The 16,526-nt window shown below is 38.7% G+C and overlaps 1 long non-coding RNA gene across 3 annotated transcripts; it reads left to right on the top strand.

The window, feature by feature from the left end:
- The first annotated feature begins 681 nt into the window (after window positions 1-681).
- Window positions 682-5,386, top strand: LOC145959707 (uncharacterized). 3 transcript variants are annotated; one of them, XR_014435133.1, is made up of 5 exons: window positions 682-1,054; window positions 1,274-1,436; window positions 1,548-1,663; window positions 1,912-2,274; window positions 2,422-5,386. It is a non-coding gene; the product is annotated as an uncharacterized LOC145959707 (long non-coding RNA). The 3 variants fall into 3 exon arrangements; XR_014435132.1 differs by having other exon boundaries at window positions 1,912-5,386; XR_014435134.1 differs by having other exon boundaries at window positions 1,548-1,721; window positions 1,912-5,386.
- Window positions 5,387-16,526: the final 11,140 nt, after the last annotated feature.

Here is a 16,526-nt window from a genome sequence, read left to right as displayed (position 1 = left end):
GAATCGCTAATTATAATATTAACACGTAATAACAATATATGTACATTCTTAAAACTAAACGATATAAATGCAGTAAAAATGCGGTAATCAAAAAGCTTAGGTATAATAGATATAAATGCGATAAACGAAAAGCCTAGGCCACCAGGTGACTGTTTCCCCTAACGCGCATCCACTTTTCGCGGGCATAAATTTCTGCGCAGGCACTTATAAATTTTAGTTACACGAGCAAAAGGGGGGGGTCCAATAGATGCACGTCCATCCAACGCGCATCCCCCCCTACTCATGTGTACACACTGCGCAGCGGAAGAAACTTGCACTTCCGGTCCTTGGATTCGGGGTGCGCTCCAATTGGAGAACGCTACTGTACAAGTTTTTCAGCGAAAATCCAAAGAACAAACCAGTTTATCGCAAAAATAATGCTCAAGCTTAAAATTTATCTAATTATGAGTTTATAGTAGTTAACAATAATATTGCGTAATTTACTGCTATTTCCAATATTATAATTATCTTAACTTATCTTAACTCATGCAAAAATGCACAATTGTGCACAACAACTAGTTTGAGACTAGTGAAGACGCGTTGCAAAGATTCGTCGCCTTTACGAACGTGACTCATGAAAACGCGGTTTAAGATTTAGGTCAAGTGACTCTTCCATCTATGTACATTCGAGTCTCAGTTCATCTGTCACGACAAAGTGTATTGCACGTGCATTATGCGTTTACTCCGTATTAATATGATATTTATAGCAAATTAGTACGGTTAAGTAACATTTACACGTTTCTATATTTACAGAGGCTGCAAAACCACTCAGGTGAGGAGTCAGGAGGACGACAAGCACGCAAATAAAGTGTCAATCGCCGAATCGATATATCGATTTACAGTGATCAGCTACAATAATTTATGCCGAAATTTCGCTTCCCACGCGTTGTATAATGGGACCAGCAAGAAGTTACATTGCATTGGAGAAATGAATAATTTATAATAATGTCTAATAATGTCCACCGCACATCCACTACCTATGTATATTTGTTATATATACACATGCATATATCAGGTACTCTACTAATAGTTATTAATAATATTCAATATTGTCTATCCTAAAATAGTATCGCAAGACTATTCTTTATACTATTGTGCGTGCAGAGTGATGGATAGTAATTCCATAGGTTAACCTAATTGTATGATGTGCGACAACACCCCACAACTCCAGCTAACTGCTTTTATATAATAATTCAGGTAAAGACAAATATATGTATTACATTGTGTGTCGTAGGAATAACGTGACTCAAAATCGGACCATATTCCACTGACGATGATGGCAGCAGCCGCAATAAATGAACTTACTCCTGTTCACACACGCGTTTCACAGGAAGAAAAATTACAACACACAACCGTATGCAGATAGATATGCAGCAAGGTCGCCTATTAATTAGACGGCAAGTATAAATAATTGTATTTATATATTGCATAAATGTGTAACTCCAATATCATTTATTCCTACTAATAATAGCATCGATTACGATGAATAATATTATTTTTATTTGTAGGTGCATGTGTCATGAAAGAACTATAGTACACAGCCATACCCAGACGAGCATGCAACAGAATCATCCATCTGCAAGACGGCAGTTATTCAAGCTAATATTTGGCCAAATATATTCACGTATCAAATTAAATTAATATTCCGATTGTATTGAATATTAACTCGATCAGTCAATTGTGTGTGTATAGTAATTTTGTTGTTATAAAGACTTCCTTAACATTATCAGAATGAACAATTCAGGCAAAAGCAAAAATAATTATTGCATTATATCCTATAGAAATAATATAACTAACACTGATCCTTTCTACTGATAATGGCAGCGGCCGCAATAAGTAAAATAATTGAAATAATTTCTTGTTTGTTTGTAGCTACGCGTTGCATAGAAGAATACTACACGCAGCCACACGCAGATGAATATGCCGCTGAGTCACCTGCAATTTGGACAAAATAGATCCAAATAATTGTGTTTATATGTTATATAAATACATAACTCCAATATCAATTACTTCCGTTGATAGTAGCATCAATCACGATGAGTAACATTATTTCTATTTGTAGGTACGTGTCTCCTGAGAGAAATTATGGTACACAACTTTACGCCGACAAATTTGCAACTAGATCGTCCAATCACAGGGCGGCAGTTATTCAAGCTAATATCTAGCCAAATATATTCGCGTATCACGTTAGATTAATATTCTAATTGTGTTGAGTGTTAACCCAGCCAATCAATGGTGTGTGTACAGTCATTATACTGTTTCGTATTATGATCATATCAAGTAAATTTAGAATTACCAGTACTAAATTATTCTTAAATTACAGAACGAATTTAAAGCCATATATATGTTCTGTATTCAACACTGAAAATGATATTATTTCAGATATAATGACTATGGCTATCACATCTTGTTTGCGCAACTACAATTCAATTATTCCAAGAACAAGTTAAACTATTTATGTTATGCGTGATCTATCATTTCACAATTACTTATAGATATTCTTATTAAGAATTACAACTGCGTTTAATAATTAATCTAAAATAATAAGACTAGTCTATACTAACTATATTTATTATATCGCCTGTATAGCACAGTCAACAATTTTATTCTATATTTTATTAAGAATAAAATTCTTACGACTATTGTTCCATGTAAATGTGATTCAAGTTAATATTTATTGTAATTTAAGAACGGAGACGTGTTCTTAAAATAGTTTAGTCCCGTGTTCTATAGTTACACAGTTATTTGTAGTTATACTTATCTAAGAACTACTACGTTTAATAATTAATTTAGAATAATGAGATAAGAATTAATCTTTAACTCCGATTTAGCCTAAGGCTATAGACATAACTAAATGTTTATCAGATATTACTTACGCAATTACTTATAGCTATTCTTATTTAAGAATTACTAACTGCATTTAATAATTAATCTAAAGAGAAAATAAGTTTTAGTCTAAACTAAAATATGCTTATTATGTCGCCTGTATGATACAGTCAGTATTATTCAATACTATTTAAGAATAACTACTTACGACTACTGTTACATATAAATTTTGATTCAGATTAATATTTATTGTAATTAAGAACGAAGACGTGTTCTTAAAATAATTTAGTCCCGTGAACTAGTTACATAGTTATTTGTAGATATTCTTATTTAAGAATTGCTAACTGCATTTAATAATTCACAGGCCCACAAAAAAAAAAAATTTGTTTGACTATGAATCAGAACATAGTATTCCCATGTATTTTTCGACGCTGAATCCGAATCCGATGTCCGTTTTATCGTATCACGTCAGGTTTAAGGGCAATTCAAGGTCATATCGTTGAAAAGCGCCCCCAGACAGATTGAAGGTCTGAGAGTCTAACCTCGAGCTCTAAGACCCCAAGCGACTTTACTCCCAAACAACCCAAAGGCCTGAGAATAAATTTTTTGGAACGTTCAGTAACGATTTATATCTTTAAAAAATCAGTGAGTAAATCATTAAATAAGCGTGTTTGAGCTTTTTTAACCAGACACACACTTTTGTGTGTGTACGCTAACGCCGGCGTTTGCATGAGTGCGCGAATGCATGAGGTCTGTATGTGCGTGCGTGTGTACGTGTGTTCGTGTGTGTGTGTGTGTGTGTGTGTGTGTGTGTGTGTGTGTGTGTGTGTGTGTGTGTGTGTGTGCGCGTGCGTGCGTGCATATAGAATGCCTGCTGCCCCAGAGGATGCTGGAAATGGTGACAACTCAATGAAGGATGTGTAGAATGATCCATTTTCCGATTCTCTGGAGTAACGAAGCCAGCGAAGGCGCGCTGCCCTGCAGGGGGGCGTTAGGGTGTGATTCAACTTTGATATACTCTTGAACTCGACGTGATATGGTTAAATGGACACCGGATTTGGATTTAGCAACCTCAAAAACATGAAGATACAATATTTGGCCTCATTAATGCGCTTTTCAACGATATGACCTTGAATTGCCCTTAAACCTGACGTGATACGATAAAACGGACATCGGATTCGGATTCAGCGTCGAAAAATACATGGGAATACTATGTTCTGATTCATAGTCAAACAAATTTTTTTTTTGTGGGCCTGTGTAATTAATCTAAAGAGAAAATAAGATTTAGTCTAATCTAAAAATGCTTATTATGTCGTCTGTATGATACAATCAGTATTATTCAATACTTATTAAGAATTACTTCTTACGACTACTGTTACATATAAATGTGATTCAAATTAGTATTTATTGTAATTAAGAACGAAGACGTGTTCCTAGAATAATTTAGTCCCGTGATCTAATTACACGGTTATATGTAGTTATATTCTTATTTAATAAATTGCTAACTACATTTAATAATTAATTTAGAATAAAGATAAGAATTAGTCTTTACCTCCGGTTTAGCATGAGGCTATAGACATAACTAAATATGTTTATCAAATCTAACTTACGCAATTACTTATAGTTATTCTTATTTAGGAATTACTAGCTACATTCAGTAACTAATCTAAAGAGAAAGTAAGATTAGCCTAAACTAAAATATGCTTATTATGTCACCTGTGTGGTACAATCAATATTATTCTATACTTATTAAGAATTAGCTTCTTACGACTATTGTTACATAAAATGTGATTCAAATTAATATTTATTGTAGTTTAAGAACAAAGACGTGTTCTTACAATAATTTAGTCCCGTGATCACATAGTTATTTGTAGCTATTCTTAATTAAGAATTGCTAACTACATTTAATAATTAATTTAGAATAATAAGATAAGGATTAGTCTTTACCTCCGATTTAGCATAAGGCTATAGACATGAAATATGTTTATCAAATCTTACATACACAATTACTTATAGTTATTCTTATTTAAGAATTACTAACTACATTTAGTAATTAATCTAAGGAGAAAATAAGATTTAGCCTAAACTAAAATATGTTTATTATGTCGCATGTATGGTATAGTCAATATTATTCTGTACTTATTAGGAATAACTTCTTACGACAACTGTTCCACATAAATGTGATTCATAGGACAAAATTAATATTTATTGTAATTATTAATTTAAGAATGGAGACGTACTCTCGCAGTAATTTAGTCCCGTGATCTGTGTTACACGAATACTTATAATTATTCTTATTTAAGAGTTACTAACTGCGTTTAAGAATTAAACTAGAATAATAAGATTTAGCCTTAACCTCCGGTATTTAACATAAGACTGTAAACGTAACTAAATATGTTTATCAAGTCCTATATACTGCGACTATTATTAACACTACTCTATATTCTTGTTGTTAGAATTAACTTCCAGCAATATATTCCGAAATAAATGTGATCCAAAGAACCGGGTCATTCAAGTATTATTAGGATTGAAAACTATTGTTCTCAGAATAATTTAAAATAATTTAATCCCGTGATCCATGGTTGCACGATTACTTATAATCATTCTTATAGTTGTAAGAGCCAATGACCGCATTCAGTCCAGAATAACAGACATTCTTATCTATGCCTCTAAAATCTATAATAATTTGTAATAATCCTGTTCCCACTATTATACAATTGAGTATAACATTCTATATTCAGTTCTTAACATACCGCCAATACAATAGTGTACCCTATTTATAATTGATTTAGCTTACCGCTCGAGCCATAGCAGCTTTACGCATCTAGGTATGTATTCAGGATTTGATATCCTGGCTTAAGCTATAATCAGTTATCATAATAATAATAATAAATTAACAAACAGGGCTAACTATTACAAGGAAGCATTTAGTCCCTTGCTTGATACAGTACGATTAACTTATGCTTAACTTAAATTACATAATTATGTTTATAATACTTGTATGATGCATTTATCCTGTATAACAGTATACAGTAATATAATATTCTAAGTTCTATAATTAGACTTAAACATTACTTCTAAATTTAATCAGAATTATTATATTCAGTGAATATGATTTGAGTATTGATGAATGCTCATATATCCAAACAAGATTTCACAACTAATAAACTGTGTATATGTGTATCCTTTAGTTTAAAGTAAATTAGATATAACTACGCGGCCATCATTATAATAAAGTTTAGGATATAGTTTAATTTAAGAGCTACTATATGACCGAACAAAAACAGGTACACATTCACTTAATTACTGCATCTTATCAATTATCAACCAAGATAAATTGAAAGTAGGCAGCCAGCTATTAACTATTGTATATAACTGTCCAACTAACTAATGTCTTATAGTGGCATAAACAATTATCAAAGACTAATGCGCATGGGATGTCATTATAAATTATATATAATAAGTAGTAGTGATGAAGGTATACATTGCTATACACCACTCACTAGGACCATAGCGCATAACTACTGTCTAATATACTTGAACAAATTTATATGTTCAAGATTAAATCATATACGGTGGCGTTAAAGAACAGGATCATTTCCCAATTGAAAACGTTTGGCAGACAAACGCATGGGATGTCTGTTCCTTTTATTAACATTAATAATGTCACGCCAACATATAACAATCACTTCAACAATACTATATTATCTAGTCCGTTTACACGTGATTACACTAAGAGTTAATAAGTGACAAAACTTCAGTCAAAAGCCTTAACAGCTGATTATTGATATTGAAATATCAATTTAATATTAATACTGTCATCAACAATCCATCATGAGATTAGTTAAGTGTAGCACAAGTGTACATCACATACAACAAGTTCACCAACCTAAAGTTGAGCGCTCGCGCGCTGCGCACCGATCAAAGCTCGTCCACTGCGCATCTACGTTGCGATGTAAATAATCGACTCGTTTGTAAATATGTAAATAATAGACCAATAGACTAGACTAGTATCACATATGTAAATAGACGCATCCGTGTAACTAACTTATTATTATTATTATTAGTCGCTATCATCGTTACTGTCGGACATTCCAACGTTCTCTCTCTCTAATTGACGCTCCTTCTCTTCTTTGGCGTACATAACCGTATCGGCATATGTTAGTGCCGCAAGCCAATTGTCTTTAGAGCGAATCATCGCATTAATCATCGTTGCGAGACTTAAGCTATCAGCATCCAAATTGAGAGCTTCCGTCATCTTTGTTCGATCATCGTGCCATGCGGAGCACTCAGAGAGTGTATGCTCCGTCGTATCTATAATGCCCGTTTGGCAATGCGGGCATTTATCTGTCGTAGCTCTGTTTATGCGCCGTAGATAGACGTAAAATACACCGTGCCCGGTAAGTAATTGGGTAAGGTGGAAAGAGACGCATCCGTGATTACGAAACATCCATTCATCCCATACTGGCATAATGGCCTGTCGTGTCCGGAGGCCTGCCGAACAGTGTTCCGATTAGGGATTCCGTGCGCGCGCATGTGCGGCTCTGCGCTTGCGCGACCGTGAGATTACAATGTAATTTCAAAAGTCGCGCATGTGCAGAGCCGCACATGCGCGCGCACGGAATCCCTAATCGGAACACTGCTGCCGAACCATGTCTGATCAAATCTTCCTTCCATTTATTGAAGGACGCCATCGTTTCTTCTCTAAGAATCGACCTCTCGCTATCTTTGTTCCAGACGTTTGCTATTTTGGAGTCTCTAATTCTATCGTAGGATCTCATCCTAGCTGCCGCCGTATATTGATACGGAGGAATTCGGCTGATTATCGCCGCGGCGTCATGTGACACCGTCTTATACGCAGCTATCACTCTGTGTACTACCTTTCTATGTAGTTCTTTTAATACACGAAGGACCTTGCCTTTACTAGCGACTTTATGGGCCCACACTGGAGCCGCATAAAGAGCAATTGACGAAATTACGTGCGCGTAGAGTCGTCTCCTTCTTTCACTTGAACCATGTAAATTAGGCATGAGGCGCCACAGGTTTCTCGTAACTTTGTTAGTTTTCTCATCAATGTATTCCATATGGGCGTCGAACTGAAGCTTTTCATCAATCATGACTCCGAGATATTTAATTGATCTCTGAGATTTGACGATCTGACCGCCTACATTTAGATCTATTATCGGAGATGGTTTCTTGTCTGGTGTGAATACAATAATCTCGGTCTTAGCAGCTGAGACTTCTAAATGCAGCTTTTTTATATTCCTACACGTGCGAGCCACTTGAAAGTTGGCGCGACGTTTGGCACTGGAGACTGATTCGCCAGTAGCAATTACAAGGGTGTCGTCAGCATAAGCCATGATGCGGCATCCGTTTTCCAATCTTGCTCGTATGACTTGGTCAAATGTCAAATTCCATAGCAGGGGTCCGAGGACAGAGCCTTGCGGAACCCCTGCTTCGATGTTACGAACTACTTCCGAGCCGTGCTCATCCGTGTAAATAATAGATCTAGTTGATAAATAATTGTATATAAGTCTTTGTATATATATCGGAAATCCTTTATTTTTAAGAGCGCGACATATGTCTACCCACTGCAACGAGTTAAAGGCGTTACGTATGTCCAATGCGATGGCAATGACGACACCTTTCTCTTTATGCGCGAATTCAATGAACTCTCGTAACTCGACGATCGCGTCAGTTGTAGATCTGTGATATCTAAAGCCAAATTGATTAATACTGAGAGCAGAGTCTTGATGAGTCTCCATCCAGTCATTAATTCTAGCGGAGACTACGCACTCAAAAACTTTACTGATTTCAGTAAGGAGACATATAGGCCGAGTCTTAGGCCTATTCATGTCTATCTCGCCTTTAGGTAATAACACAAGCTGAGCTTGTTTCCATTGATTAGGGAATATGCCCTTTTTTAAGCATAGCGTCAGCACTTGCGATATACACACAAGCATATCTTTGTTTACACGTTTTAGATACTTAAGCCTCACTCCATCAAGTCCCGGTGCCGTGTTTTTGGCAGGGCGACGTCTGATGATTCCAATTATTTCATCAGTGGAGATATCCCATATCTCTTCCCAAGGACCGTCAAGTTCCGGGCATCTGTCCTTTTCCCCAATGGCGCGTGGGAAAAGTTCATCCAACGTGTTCGTCAATACTTGAGAGTCAAGCATCTCTGTTAGTCTTGGAGAAGTTCTGCGCAGCTTGTTCATGACGATACGATATGGCAGACCCCATGGGTCCTCATCGATCGTCTTAATCAGATCTTGCCAAGCCTGCGTTTTTGCTTTTCGAATTAGAAGACATAATTCTTTCTTCGCACGTTTGAAATTCCTCTCGTGTACATATATATATGCATCGTTATCCCGAGATCTTCTCTTGGACCTGATCATTTTCCTTCGAAGAGCGATGCACTCCTTTCTTTTAACCTCGATGGTATCGGACCACCAGTATACAGACGTTCTGTTCTTCTTCGTTTTAAGACGAGGCATAGCGGCGTCACATGCGTGTCTCATGATTTCGTCCAGTTCTTCACTCATGTCTTGTGCCGAGACTTGTTCGTTGGCCTTGTTGATTCGAGCCGTTAAGTATGGGCATTCCCATGTGAAGACCGAGTCGAACAGATCCTGATCAAAATATTTAAGGGACCACGCTATACCCGTGTTTGTACGATATGGTGTTCCTACACCAGTTTCCGGCACCACGAAGGAGATGTATCGATGGTCTGATAATGAGAGTTCATCCTCTTCGACCCTCCAATCATTTATTCTCGCGTAGATATCATGCGATGACCAAGTAATGTCTATAATCGAAGACCCTTGAGGTCTAACACATGTATCAGCATTACCGGTATTTACAAGTCTCAGATCGAGCATTGTAGCCAGATCAACAAAGAGATTTCCCCTCGTGTCGCTGGTTTTGGCTTTCCACAATTTAGATTTGGCATTCATGTCTCCACAGATGATAAGTCGAGACTTCTCTTGCGTGACTATCATTCTGATTTCATCGAGCATCTGCTCATATACTTGCAGTGTCTCATTAGGAGAGCAATAACAGGATACTATAACCATACTTTTATACTTGACAGCAATTAAGTGCTGTCCTTTCATAAGAACTTTACATGGGGAAGTTTGAATGCCCCTGTTCCATAAAATAGCAGCGGTACCCCGTTTACTGGTCAGCCAATAGTCCGAGTTAGACGTGGACCATGGTTCTTGCACTGCCACAATCTCAATCTGTTCTACAAGGATCTTTTGCATTAAGAGATCTTGCGCTGCCTGTGTATGATTCAGATTAATCTGCAACAATCGCGTCGTATGATTGGCCGTATTGCCGGTCCTTCTACTGGTTGAGACACTTTGTAAATAGTTATTCATCATTTGCATTTGTACATATTTCCATACGATCTTCAATCATATCTTTAGTTTTAGTCGCTTTATGATCGTTAGTCTTAGTTAGTTTGTGATCGTCTGTTTTAGTCGTGCATTGGGGTACTTTAGCCGTACTCACCAAACTAGGAGTACCACATTCTATTAGTGGACTTTTGACATTTTTCCTATTTTTTACGCATGCCATCGATCCCATTCGATGGTGCCATTCTAATTTGCTCTCTTTGCACACTAAGCATTGTGCCTCGTAAGTGCATTCTTTGACCTTGTGTTCAGAAGAACCACATCTATAGCAATGTCCGGTTCTGTCGATATCTGCCTTGCAGTTATACTTTAAATGACCATATCGCCAGCAGCGAAAGCACTGCTTTTCTCTAGCTGATAGTATTTCCACTTTAATAGTGGACCAGCCGATTCGAATCTTTTCGAGTTTGGATATCTGAATGGCAGAACTTAAAGGACACTTGATCCATGTCATTCCGAGTCCATTTCTCATACCTTTAATATTGCTGGATCGAATTTCCTGGATTTTGCAGTTACCATGTTTAGAGATGACTTCTTTGATCTCTTGTACAGTAATTGAATCGTCCAATCCATATAACCGTAACTCGCCCATTATATTGGGCCGAGAAACCACAATATCTTCTCCTAGAACTTTGGTAAGCTCTGCGGCAAGTTTATCTGCTTCCCCTTGTTTGTTAAGTCCCGGAATGGCAATAAGGATATTGTCACCAGCTGTTCTTCTAATGCGGGTTTTTTCGATGCCCAGATCATCAAGGGATATCTTCTCTCTAGCCTTTGACAGTATACTAGCATATGTATACTTATCCTTCTTGTCTTTCGAGATCCTCAGTGTAATTGCCGAAGATCGAGGGAGTCTCCGTGTAACTTTAGTTTCGCCAGATGTCATCGATTTACTTGTCTTCTTAGCTGTTTCTCTTTGATCTTTATTCTTAACAGCTTCATTATTCTTTTTAATCTCGCGTCGGCTCTTTTTTGTTATCCACTCTTGAGCGCTACTAGAGTCTTCTCTATAACCAGGCTGTGCATTTCTAGTCATTTCCTTTCTATTTATTTTTTCTCTTTTAGTTTCATTTCTAGTCACTTCCTTTTTTGCCGCTTCGATTCTAGTCCCCTTTTTACCGATCATTTCAGCAGTCGGTTTTCTAATTTGTACATTCCCAAGTACCTTAATATCAGACCGAATAGCCCTTGACTGGATATTTCGGGGTGGCCTTTGTGGCAGTGGCGTGTCTTCATTTACATGATCTTTATTTACATGATCTTTATTTACATCCGTAGCTATTACGTCCAACGCCGCTGATCAAAAAAAAAAAAAAGGTTAGGTTAGGTTAGGTTGATCCCGTTTCCCTCAGGGGCATCATAGGGCTTGTCTCTATGGTGTACGGGCATTTGCGATCCCGAGGTACCCGAGCTTGGTGGAGGAAAACACCATGTAACACCCGGAGTGGAGGCTTCGTTAGCCGGGTAAGGTCTCCTCCTAAGGGAAGGAAACCCCGACAGAAAACCATTTTTCTTTGTTACAGACATGGACGACGTTACAAAGGAGACGAACTCCCTGGGTTCGGATACCAGGGGCCGACGGGAGGGTGGTACTGTCCCGGTCACCCTCTCGTCGTCATCATACGACGGGCCATCTGGATTTTTGCCGGCGGGGAATCCAGAGGAATGGACTACCGCTTTGGGCTGTGGTGAGGACTGCCGGGTGTGCTGGATCTACGCGCTATTGCGTACGCCATGTGCGGATGCGTGTGGGATCGCAGGACTTTTGGACTATGTGTCGCTCATTAAGGACGAACCGACCAGTTATGATCGCGGGTGTCCGCGATATAGTGTGGTCGTGAACAGGGAGCACTCGAGACTTTCCGAGCTTGTGAGTGGTTTTGGTGTGGCGAGGAAGGACTCTATTGAGCGTCCTCGCTCCCCCGAGGCGTTGCTCTGCTTTAAATTGTTTCTTCTCCTAGGTGCTGTCAACACTAGTTCTAACCATCAGCGACCTTGATCTCGATCTTCTGTCCTGTCTGGCTCGTTCTTCATTCTCTTTAGTAAGTATCACTTTCCTACAGAAGGTAGCAAAGGCTGCCCACTTTTCTTTATCTTCCAGTATTTTCTTAATTATTGTCTCTAGTCTTAGATCTTGACCAATGATTCTAGTCAGCATATCTCTCTCTACAAACCATCGAGAGCAGTGCTCAACTGTGTGTTCCACAGTATCGATCACATTATGATTACAAGCCAAGCAATAAGGAGAATCAGCCCTTTCAATTCTATCCAAGTAGTATCCAAAACAGCCGTGTCCCGAAAAAGCTTGAGTTAGATGAAATTCTAGTCTACCGTGTTTTCTATCTATCCATTCCTTAAAGGAGGGTAGTATAGCTTGAATAGTGCGTATCCCATACTTAGCCTTTTCTAGCTTAATAAGCCATTGTCTATATAAGAGCAAATTTTCCTCTTTCTTAATTTCTTTAATATTTTCAGTTGTGTATTCATCGTATCTACGTAAGTCACAGGTACGTTCATATATGCGTCTCCTACATTCTGCAAGAAGGGACACTGGAGGTATTCTGGCCATCAAGGATGCAGCCTCCAGTGAAACCGTACGATAACTACAACTTATTCTGCAAACTACTGGCTTCATGCTTTGGTTGATTTTGTTAATCATTTTTATATTTCTGTGTAAGTAAGTTGACCAAATTGGGGCCGCGTATAGCAGCACAGAGAGGACCACATTTCCATACAGCTTCCTTTTAGGCTCACTGGGACCCCTGAGATTAGGCATCAGTCCGGTCAACGCTCCAGCGACCCTAGCCGTTTTATCCATAGTATAGTAAAAATGAGGTAGGAAGGTGAGCCTTTGGTCTAACATGACTCCAAGATATTTGAAGGATTTCTCAATTTTGACTATATCCTTTTCGATAGTAAATGTATTATCCGTAATTCTATAGTATCCTTTAGTAAATAGAGTAACTTTTGTCTTGTCCGTAGCAACTTTTAGTCCAAGTCGTGTAATATGATTAAGAATTCTATGGACCTGGAGAGAGGCCCTGGACAATGCAGTTGAGGCGTCCTCCGCTGTTGTGAGAAGTAATGTATCATCCGCATAGCAAGTAATACGTGTATGATCCTCTAGTGTCCTTTTCAAGACGGAATCAAATCCTACGTTCCAGAGAAGAGGCCCTAAAACAGAGCCTTGAGGGACTCCAGCCTGAACTTGTCTAGCCTCAACCCCGTCCATAATTGGATATATTATTATTCTATCGTGTAAATATGAATCTATGAGTCTACGCACGTAGTCTGGAACATTCTTTTCCTTCAATGCCATTCTGATTGTTTTCCATGGGATAGAGTTAAAAGCATTCTGGATGTCAATGCTGATTGCTACTACAACCAGCTCATTAGAGAAAGCGTCTTCTATTATATTCACAACACGGCGTAAGGCATCTACTGTGGATCTTCCCTCTATAAATCCATACTGGTTCTCTGATAATGCATATTGCGGATTTTCAAAGAACCATTGATTGATCTTTTTGCATAGGAGTCTCTCAAAAGCCTTGCTAATTTCATCGAGTACGCATATTGGGCGTGACTTCGGAGTACCACTCTTCATTACCCCGTCTTGTTTGGGTATTAGGACAAGGCGACCTTTTTTCCACTCCGAAGGGAATATCCCTGTAGATATACATCTATTATATATCATTGTGAGCAGATTAACAAAGCAGTTCGGAAAGAGCTTCATTATTTTATCCGGGATCCCATCCAATCCTGGTGCGGCACCTTTGGATGGTTTCCGCCTAATTTCTCGATCAACTTCTGTATATGTTACTTCCCGTTGCTCATTCCAGCGATAGTTGTGCCACAATATGTCTGGATCATGCACAGTACCAAAAGGGAACAATTTATCTAAGATCTCTTTTCTAGCTGCATCGTCTATCAGTTCTGTTAAAGAGGGGGTAGACTTCCTGAGTTTTCCCATAACAATTTTGAAGGGAAGACCCCAGGGATCCTCGTCTATAAGTAGAAGTAAACTGTTCCAAGCGTTTGATTTTGCCTCAACGATATTATTGCGTAAATTTATTTTGAGCTTTTTATACTCTTCTTGTAATCTTAGCAGCTCTTCCTCACAGAAGTTACCAGTGTTACGTTTACTTCTATATCTGGTCCATCTCCTTCGAGCTATAAGGACATCTTTCCTGATGCTAGCAATGTCAAGATTCCACCAGTACATCGATCTGTTTTTGTTGTAACCTTTTTTCCTTTTAGTAGCAAAGTCAGCCGCTTCCGCAAGAGTTTGCATAAGTATCTGCGAGATCTGATTAGGATCTGTAGTGCCATTAGTCAACATATTACTAATCTCGGGAGTGTGCCATACAAGTATTGAGCAAAATTCCTCTTCATTAAGCGTTTTCCAGGACCAGCCTTTTATACATGCATTCACACGTCTAGTCATTTTCCTTCTAGTCCCTCTCTTTCTAGTCGCATTTACATTACTGTTACTGTTACTATTATTTACACTATTTACACTATTTACACTATATACATCATCATTATCATCGGATCCATTATGCGTACCTGCAGTATGTGTTTCGTAGGATATGTAGTAATGGTCTGAGAGTGATACCGTATCTGTGAGGACCTTCCAGGAGTGAATATATGAAAACATTCCAGAAGTGCAGAGAGTAACATCAATTGTTGAGCTGCCCTGTGGTCGAACACAAGTTGGGGTGGAGCCTGTATTAAGAATACAAAGATCCCTTTCGGAGATCCAGTCTTCAAGCAGGCGTCCTCTCCAGTTGGAGGAGGTAGAGCCCCACATTGGTGATTTAGCGTTCCAATCGCCAGCTATAATCGCTGGTTTTGTAACCATGTCCATAGCGTCAGATAGGTTATCAAAGAACTCTAATGTGTCTGATCTGTCCATGTTGGGAGACAGGTAACAGGAGATTACAGCAATAATGCCAATGTCCGCGACTGCAATTCCGGGAAAACATGTACCCGATGTCATTAAGCGTCTAGTTATCTCAGGTCGATGATAAATACCCGCCAGTTCATCCGTGCTTAATACCCATTGGCTATTGGGATTCCTTATTCTTGGGACTTCTGATATTACACATAGCGCAACATCTTCTTCAAGTATGTATTGAAGGAGCATGTCCAGTGCGGGTCTACTTCGATTTAAATTACTCTGGATTATCCGCATCATTTAAATTATTGTGTACTGCTGGCCTCCGATCCAGCCCAGTCATTTCATCTCTAGCTTTAATATTCGGCTCTTGTCCGCACATGTGGGATCCTGTTCTATGTCTGGCGCTAATACCCTTTGACTCACAGAGTACACAGTGTGCTTCATTTATGCAGGACACCGCGGGGTGACCATCTGCGCCACATCGATAGCAGGCCTTTGATCTATCTACCCCAGACTTACATATATTACGGTGATGACCCAGCTCCCAACATTTGAAGCATCTTAGCTTGCGAGGCTTTTGTAACTCTATCCTCGCCATAGTCCAGCCTAGCGGTATTTTCCCAGCTTTAGATGCCTTAATTGCAGCTGCAATTGGGCACTTTACCCATGTCATACATAAACCATTTCTCATTGGGATTATTGGGGTTATGGTTACCTCTGATGCTTTACAACCACCAGCTTTAGACACTCCATGAGCGATATCAGAAGCACCAACGGATTCATCGAATCCCACAATTCTAATTTCTCCCTTTACTTCAGGGCATGATACCGCCACTTCCTCACCTAGTACATTGACTGCACGAGAGCAGAGTTCTCTCGCCAGCTCCTTAGTATCCGATCCCGGGATCTCGATGAGAACAGCTCCGTTATTAGTTTTCTTAATTTTAGTCATATTAATTCCGATTTCTTCAAGAGGAATTTGTTTCCTCATCTTAATTAGTGCATCTGCATAGGAGAAATCTGGGGTTTTTCCTTTTATCACTACTGCAGATGCTTTTGGAACCTTTTTCTGCAGTATCTGGATGGCACTTTTCTCTTTCTTTCCGGCACCCTCCTTTCCAACTTGTGTCTCACTATCCGATTTCTCACTATCTGATTTCCTATTCCTATTCCTACTTTTCCTCTTTTTCTTTCTCTGTACTGTTTTCCATTGTTCGTTACCTTCACCTCTGCTTTCATTTCCATCTGTATCTTCACCGTATTCGGGTTTCATCTTCTTTATGTCCTGTCCTTTTTCCTTTTCTTTATTAGGTGTCAAGATTGCCGGTAAGCAGGGATCT

Source organism: Camponotus vicinus, unplaced genomic scaffold, assembly GCF_025532165.1.
Source record: "Camponotus vicinus isolate PSW18456_S1 unplaced genomic scaffold, iyCamVici1.0 SCAF_1, whole genome shotgun sequence".
In the NCBI taxonomy this organism is placed as follows: Eukaryota; Metazoa; Arthropoda; class Insecta; order Hymenoptera; family Formicidae; genus Camponotus; species Camponotus vicinus.
This window is presented reverse-complemented; position numbering and strand designations above follow the sequence as displayed.